General features: G+C 41.8%; 1 pseudogene; it reads right to left on the bottom strand.

Moving 5' to 3' along the window:
- Window positions 1-1,419: 1,419 nt before the first annotated feature.
- On the bottom strand, window positions 1,420-2,141 carry LOC108920394 (bis(5'-nucleosyl)-tetraphosphatase [asymmetrical]-like; annotated as a pseudogene).
- Between the last annotated feature and the right edge of the window lie 6,070 nt (window positions 2,142-8,211).

Here is an 8,211-nt window from a genome sequence, read left to right as displayed (position 1 = left end):
CATACTTCTGCTTTGATTATGTTTTCCTTAAAAAAATAAATATGCAGTGTAGTTTTTTGCGGTTTCCTACAGCCACGTTCTGCGAGTCCTTGATAGTTTTTTCATATGAAGTTACGTAATGTTTTCCACCATGTGCAATGCTCATGTCGAATCTGCATGTTTTGCAAAATGCAAAATATTGTTCTTGCCTAGAAACATCTATAAATGCCAACTGATCTTTGTATTTCACCGAAAACTTCTGCAAAACTGTTTTTTTGAGCAGGTTTACTAGACATGAGGACAGAAGTTCGCAATGCTCATGCAGGAACCAGAGCTGTAATCGGTTTTACGAAACGATCGTGTCGTGCAAGTATGATGCTCATGCCTAGAAGCAAGTGTCCACAGAAATGGTTGATTAAAAAAGACGGATTGGAGACAAGTGTCTCAGAGGTGGTGGTATGTGTGGTGATTTTTTATTTTTTTATTATTTTGGAAAAAGGAATTCAGCAACAAAAATCTTAAGTTTCTTACCCAGTGTTGAAAATCTGAAAAAATTCAGAGAAAATTAGAATGGTTGGCAGCTATGATGTAGTTAAAGAAATTAATCATATTCTATAGCAGGGGTGTCCAAAGTTTTTTTGGTGAGGGCCAAATACAGAAAAATAAGCAAAGGCCCGGGCCACACACAAGAGGTGACATATTGACACATGATTACTGTGTGTATTTCTAACTCACCTATAATGTGAAGAACATTGCTCTCAGTGGGAGCAGTGATGCTGTCCTTTGGATTGAAGGATGGCTGGGATGTCAGGAGAAAGTTTGGTGGTTGAGACACGAAGGACTTCACAGAGATGGCTATCAGTCATTCTGGATCTCAGTCTGCTTTTGTTCTGATTTAACAGAGAAAATGTTTGTTCACATATGTATGTTGAGCCGAACAGGCTCATCATTCTTTTTGCGTGGCGTCTCATCAGAGGAAACTTGGCATGATCCAAACTCTGATAGAAGTCAGGGAGGGAGAGAAGCTGATGTTGACTCTTCAGAGAATCATCACATTGCATTTCAATCAGTTCTAACTGCAGACTCTCCTCCACTTCTTCTGCATCCACCAGGAAGGGGGTCGAGAACAGCTTGATTTGTTTTTCAATGACAGAAAAATCTTGAAAACGCTGGTTGAATTCTGTCACGAGAGATGTAATTACAGAAGCATATTTCTCCTTTTTAGCAGAAAGGTCTGCCTTTGGAAAAGCAGACTTGATTTCAGACAGCGCAGGGAAGTGTGGCTCCATCTAGTGTTGAAACTGAGAAGTGCAACAGAGTTGAGCTCAAGCGCCATGTGCGGGCCATATTCAATTATATTTTCAGAATTTGCTGCGGGCCAATAAAAACTGACCCGCGGGCCGTAGTTTGGACACCCCTGTTCTATAGCATACTTTTTGCATACTTCTCTACTATGATAGAATCACTGATGGATTGAATATGATCATAATTGCTCAGTTTTCTGAAAGCCTCTTTCTTCCCAAGTTGATGACAAGTTAGCTTCATTTTTAAATTTATATCTAGCTAAATTTTTTATCTTTATCTATTTGTTTATTTAGGAAACATCTACTAATCCTGAGTGGCATCTCCCACCCAGTTTACTTCCTCCTGCTGTCAGAAAGTGGTGTGCATCTCGAAGTGTGTTCTGCATTTTTTTATACTGAGCCAGTGCACAGACAGGCTTCTTCCAGCCCAGTGCAGCGGTAGTCCTGGTGCTCTTTTGACAAGGTAACTTGATTTTCTGGGTCCCTGAGCTCAGCCAGCCAGTACAGAACCTCTTTGCTCTTCCCTGCACCTTGTAGTGCAACTCCCTCAGGAAGCTGTCAATGATTCAAAGTTGCTCTGCTTTAAGACCTGCCTCTTCTTTAGTCTCTCGAAGGGCAGTGGTCATGTCATCCTCCCCTGGGTCAACATGCCCTGGAAGAACAAATGCAGAATTTCAAATAGAATAGCGTACTATCATTGTCTTGAGGTATAGAACTGAAACTATTTTCCGTACCTTTTGGTGGAGTCCAGTGATGGTGACCGTATGAGGTCTGAAGGAGAAGATACTGAATGTTGTCAGGGGGAGGATGCTGAGACACTTGTCAGAATATAATAAGTCCACATGCCCTTAGTGTCATTGCCATTTTAAAGTACACACACACACACACACACATTTTCAGAACCGCTTGTCCCATACGAGGTCGCAGGGAACCAGAGCCTACCCGGCAACACAGGGCATAAGGCCAGAGGGGGAGGGGACACACCCAGAACAGGACGCCAGTCCATCGCAAGGCACCCCAAGCAGGACTCGAACCCCAGACCCACCGGAGAGCAGGACTGTGGTCCAACCCACTGCGCCACCGCACCCCCCTCCAAAGTATCACTTCATTGCAAATAGAGTAAGGACAGAGGATTTTTGGAGATAGAAGAAATTCAGATCATATTTCTTACTAGAGTCAGGGAACCTTTGAAAATTTAATTTGAGGTGGCTACACACATTGCAGTTACCATTAAAGTTGAGGACAATATGCTAACAATAGCCACACTAGTCTGCTAACAATGCAGTTGGGGGGTATGGCCTGCCTTATGAGATTTTGACTGGTACTGGTAAAAAAAAGAAAGGAATAGCCATTTCAGCATAAACTTATTGAAATAACACATGAAACATTAAAAGCAGGAACCAAAATGAAAAGGAAAATTATTTTAGAATGTCTTATTTTTCTATCTTTGTCCATGACACCATATATGGCAAAACATACAGAATTCATTTGCATAAAATTGTGTCCTCTCCCCCTTCCAGCCCTGCGCTCTGTGTCCTCGGGTTAGGCCCTGGTTCCCCGCGACCCCGCTTGGGACAAACGATTTCAGTCAACGTGTGTCTGTGTGTAAATAGAAAGTATGTACATATACATATATCATATAATTTCCCTATTTGTATCTGCCCATGCTTAAGTGTTTTTCTTTATTTGCAAAAAATGAACATCAATATTTATATATTGTAAGCCAGAAATCAATTATGCACACATATAAGCTGTAGTACCTGTGCAGAGGCCAATATAGTACTCGTAGGTTGTGCAAGTTTGACTGCAGCAATCCCTCAACTGAGCATAGTGAACATGGTCCAAACACAGTACAGTACAGTCCATGACACCCATGTAAATAAAGCCTATGACTGATCACACAGTCAGAGACCAGTGCAACTCTAATAATCTCAGTGTCCCTAACGAGCCATGCAAATCAATACTCTGGACACATGGAAGTGTAGTTAACGCAACTATTAGGCGCAGCAACTAATTCATCATTGATGCTCGGACCGCTTTCATCACTGCCGAAACGATGAATGGACTGTTAGCTACGGAACTCTCTGCAGACGAGCAAGGCTTGTTTAAAGCTTTAACCCTTACCTTCTGACAAATTATCTCTTGCGGGAAGATATAAAAGAGTGTGTACTCCAACTGCTTGTTGTTGTTGTTCTTTAATCGTACATCCTAGTCCTAGTAGTACTACGCGACTAACTTGCTTTTTCTATGAGTAAACAAACCTTTCCTTTTGCATCTTACTGGTGCCTTTTAACACTCGAAAAACTGCAGATATACGTTTGACATATACGAAGAATGAAAAAAAACGACTTGGACAAGTTCGAGTTTATCTCCTATCAAATTCCAACTCAATGAGAAGGATTCCAATGATGGGCCATAAATGGGAAGGAAGTAACTACGTACATCCTGTGCAACCTATAATCCTTCCCCGGTGCTTACTGTCGGATGTGTATTAGTGTAATACCAGATGTGTGTGTTTTTTTAAAAGAACATTGAAATAGCTGTTCACGGAGTTAAGAGAGTAACAACCCTTCAAACAAGAGATTCAGTTGAATCAATAAGTTTTATAACATCTCTGTTCCACGCAAGGCTTGATTACACATAATTATTAACCTATTTTGTTTTCTTTAATACATGTCATACTTTAATTTACTACACTGAGGAACCCTACTGCTGTAAGAGTATACAACACTCACCAATATGTCACCTTCACTAAATAGAGTTGGACTGTTCTTTCCAAGCACATTAGTACATTACACTGTCACTTTAAGCTTCTCATGCTCACGTTCTGAGTTCTCTGGCTGCCTACTGTTATTTATTGTTATTGGTTTTACTAATTGTTATTGTTTTGTGCAATATTATCTATTGTTTTTCTTCATAGTCTGTGGAGAAGCATTCAAGAAGAATTTCATGATACTTGTACACGGTACTTGTACCAATAAACTTGAAACATAATACTGTGGTGCGCAGCGCCGTGGATTTGGATGGGGCGAAGACGGACGCAGAGGAAACGTTCATCTTGAATGTTTCATTGAACACCGGCACTAGAAAAATAATGCTCTCGGTCTGAGAACCCTGTGTCCTCAAAGACCCAAGCTCCTTCCCAGCGCCCGCAGACCCGTTCCTTTTTTTCCCCCCTTATATTCCCCGACGCCACCAAACGCCAACCAATCACAACACACGCATTTCCCGCTAAAACACAGTAACGCAGCTCGTTACAATATATATAATGCCTGTACAGGGGGAGACCAAGATGGTTGTCTAAGCGGACGCTTTTTTTGAGCTCTTGCACCAAGTTTTGGGAAAGAATAGTGGAAAGGCTTCTAACTTAGAGGTGGCCGTATTTTTTAAGTAGTTAAGTGCATTTATCCTTATTCGTTTATATAATGTGCTGTTTTTTGTTCCAATGGTCCGTAAACGTGGACTTTCGTCTTCTTCGGCCGAGGAGCGTAAGTAAGGCGGTGAGCTGTGCACGTGCGCTAGCCTACGGGGGCCACAATTACACACGAGACATGTGTGAGGACGCGGCGGTGTGTACTGTCGAGGAGGGGGAGGTGGAGGAGGAGGAGGAGGAGGAGGAGGAGGAGGAGTTCCCCCCATTGCCCGCCACCCCGAGCAAGTCGCCGCTGCCAAAAAGAAATCGCTAGAGTGTAGCGCCGCGATGCCGGCCGGTGAGGTCGCATGTCAGTTAGCGAGCATCATCAAGCTGATAAACAGCAGGTCCGACGCAATTGAGAGGCGAATCTCCGACTTGAATGAGAAGGTGGAGGCTGCTATTACTGACCTCGGGGCTGTCACTGAGAGTTTCTGACCTCGAGCAGCGCGTTGGAAGAGTAGAGCAGCCTGTCAGGTTGGTGAAGAGGAGATTGGAGGATCTTGAAAATTATATGAGATGGCGGAATTTGAAGTTGTTGGGGGTTCCGGAACTTTCCCAAGAGAATGTTCGTCAGGAAGTGCTGAAGATTTGCCAGAATGTCCTACCAGCGAGAAGGACAAGCTTGTTGATGCTGTTGACGGGGCATTTCACCTCGGCAAGAGCCGGCAAATGGATGGAGGTGGAAGACCCAGGGCGATCATCATGCAGTTCACGTCACGTGTGTGCAGAGATGCTGTGTGGAGGGCTGCTAAGACTTCTTCCTACCTGAAGAGCCATGGCCTGCAGTTTAAGGAGAATTTCTCTAAGGAAGATCGGGAGAAGAGGCGCCGGCTTTGGCCAGAGGTTCAGAAGGCCCGGGAAGCAGGGAAGACAGCCTACTTCGTAGGAGCCAGAGCTTACATTCAAGGAGAAGGCGAGATTTTTCTCGCGGGATGGCTTGTTGGACTGTTTGGATATTGTTGTTTTTTTCATGTACAAATATTTCTTAACCAACAAGGTTAGGGAAATCTGTTTCAGGATTATACACAAATTCTATTCTGTCAAGCATTTTCTTAGAAGATTCAAGGATGGGATTGATGTAAGTTGTTCTTTTTGTAGCCTGCGCCCAGAGACGGTGCCTCACCTCTTTTCGCACTGCTGTTACACCAAACAGCTATGGAGAGATGTCTCAAAATTTATTATTGGATAAATTGTGTAAGGATTTTGCTTTGTATTATGAATGTGTACTGTTTGGGTTCTTCTGTTTTGATAAGCACACAGAGAAACAGGCTTATATCATTAATTTATTAATCATTTTGGCTAAATATCATATACACACAGGTCAATAAAAAGCCTATATTTCCTGTTTTTCTTAAAGAAGTTAAGCAGTACATTGACACTATCAAGGAGTGTGATAATGAGAAGGCTATTAAGACCGTTTCTTATTGTGATATTTTTAAAATCTTGATGTAATGTTTGGTTATTGGAGAGTTTTATAATTTAAGGATTTTTTAAAATTTTTTTTTATTCCCCCTGGCTCGGTTGATTGTTCTGAATTAATGCTCTGGTATTGTGTGTGATTTGTTTAATAATTAAAAAAAAAAAAACGCCTGTATTTATATTCATGGCTTACGTTAAGAACATTTAGACACATCTAGAATCCAGTTGCTGTACAGTTTTCACTTAATTTATTAATTCTCTTTCCATCAGCAGCTCACACAGTCTGTACAACACTGCTTGACAAGGACGAATTGGACGAATACGGACATGAAGCTGTAAAAATGCAGTGTTGCTTTAAGAGAGCGAGGCATTGTGGGAAGGGAATGCAGTATTCGGTCCACTGCTGTCCGCCATATTGGTTAACAGTGGGAGACAGTGGAGTTCGAAAGCGGAGTTTGTTTTAGCTTTATTTTATACGATTATGAATAACAGGTGTACAGTTCAGGTAGCGTTTGACGAGCAATAAACACCAACAGTGGGTCCCGGTTCAGTTCGCTGTCAAGCTAGAATTCAGTTTAATTATCAATTACCACGGAAACAAACATGATTCATCACATTACAAAATTATGAAAATATAATAAATACAGCCGGTATAAATCACATCAATTAAACAGTGGTAATAAAACGAAACAGACCCAGGACACTGGTATCTACTCCATCTCACACAGGGACACCGAGGAATAACTATGTTGGCGCAGCCATCTCTGCGTTTGAGAAGTGGTAAATAGATTATACTTAACGGAGGTAACAAAGTACACGCTCACACCATCGGTTTGCTTAAACCGGAAGGGGAGAACATTTATTTACATACGTGCTTCATCAGAACATATCACGTACAACAAAGGTCATGTGATCGATACTTCTCCAACATGAGAGCACACTGAATAGAATCTCCAACACCCCCGCTTGCTCTCATTCTCTACAGGCCCATTTACAATACAACACACAGTTACATCCCTGTATCAGCAACATTTATGCCCCAAACATAAAGCTTTCAAACTTTTCTTTCTTATACTTCGTCATTGGTTTAGTCATCACATCAGCAACCATTTCTGTTGTTGGACAGTACTCAATTGTTATTTTACCATCACTAATTGCTGATCGAATAAAGTGGTACCTAACGTCAACGTGTTTACATCTTTGTCGACAAACAGGGTTTTTGGAAAGAGCAATTGCACCTTGGTTATCCTCAAAGATTTTTACCGGTGCATACTGACATCCATTTTCCAGTCCATTCATCAATTGTACAAGGTACAGACTTTCTTGTGTGGTCGTAGCCAGTGCCATATATTCCGCTTCGCATGTTGACAAAGTAACTGTAGGCTGCTTCTTTGACTTCCAGGAAATGAGGGGACCATTTTTGGTTAGACTAAAACAGTATCCAGTCGTACTTCGTCTGTCATTTGGATCTGATGCCCAGTCAGCATCGCTGTAAGTTTCAGCTTCTCGGTACTCTTCTTGTACGTCAGGTCTTGGTTTACTGTACCTTTCAGATACCTCATCACATGCTTCACTGTACACCAGTGTTGCTCATTTGGTTTTGACATAGATTGAGACAATTTACTCACAGGTTTCTTCACCAGTATCTGATTTTACCTCAAAACCTTCTGGCTGTTCCACATAGATCTCACAATCAATTGGAGCATGCAAGTAAGCCGTTTTCACATCCATCTGATGTAGAACAAGGTCATACTGTGCTGCCATTTGCATCAAGACACGAACTGATGTGATATTTGCTGTCGGAGAAAAAAAGTTTCCTTATAGTCTCTTCCCATTACTTGACTATAACCCTTAGCAACATATCTAGCCTTATACGTTTCATTGTTATCTGCATTGTTCTTGATTGCATAGACCCATCTACCCCCCACTGCATGTTTGCCTTCGGGTAGAGCCATCAATGTAAAAGTTCCATTTTCTTTTAGAGAATCCATCTCTTCTTCCATGGCTTTAATCCAGACCTGCGATTTGGTTGAACTCATGGCTTCCTTGAAGGTTTGTGGTACATTACACATTCTGTAACAGTAGTCAATATTA

Source organism: Scleropages formosus, chromosome 5, assembly GCF_900964775.1.
Source record: "Scleropages formosus chromosome 5, fSclFor1.1, whole genome shotgun sequence".
NCBI lineage: Eukaryota > Metazoa > Chordata > Actinopteri > Osteoglossiformes > Osteoglossidae > Scleropages > Scleropages formosus.
Note: the sequence above shows the minus strand (reverse complement) of the source record. Positions and strands in the feature narration are given on the sequence as shown.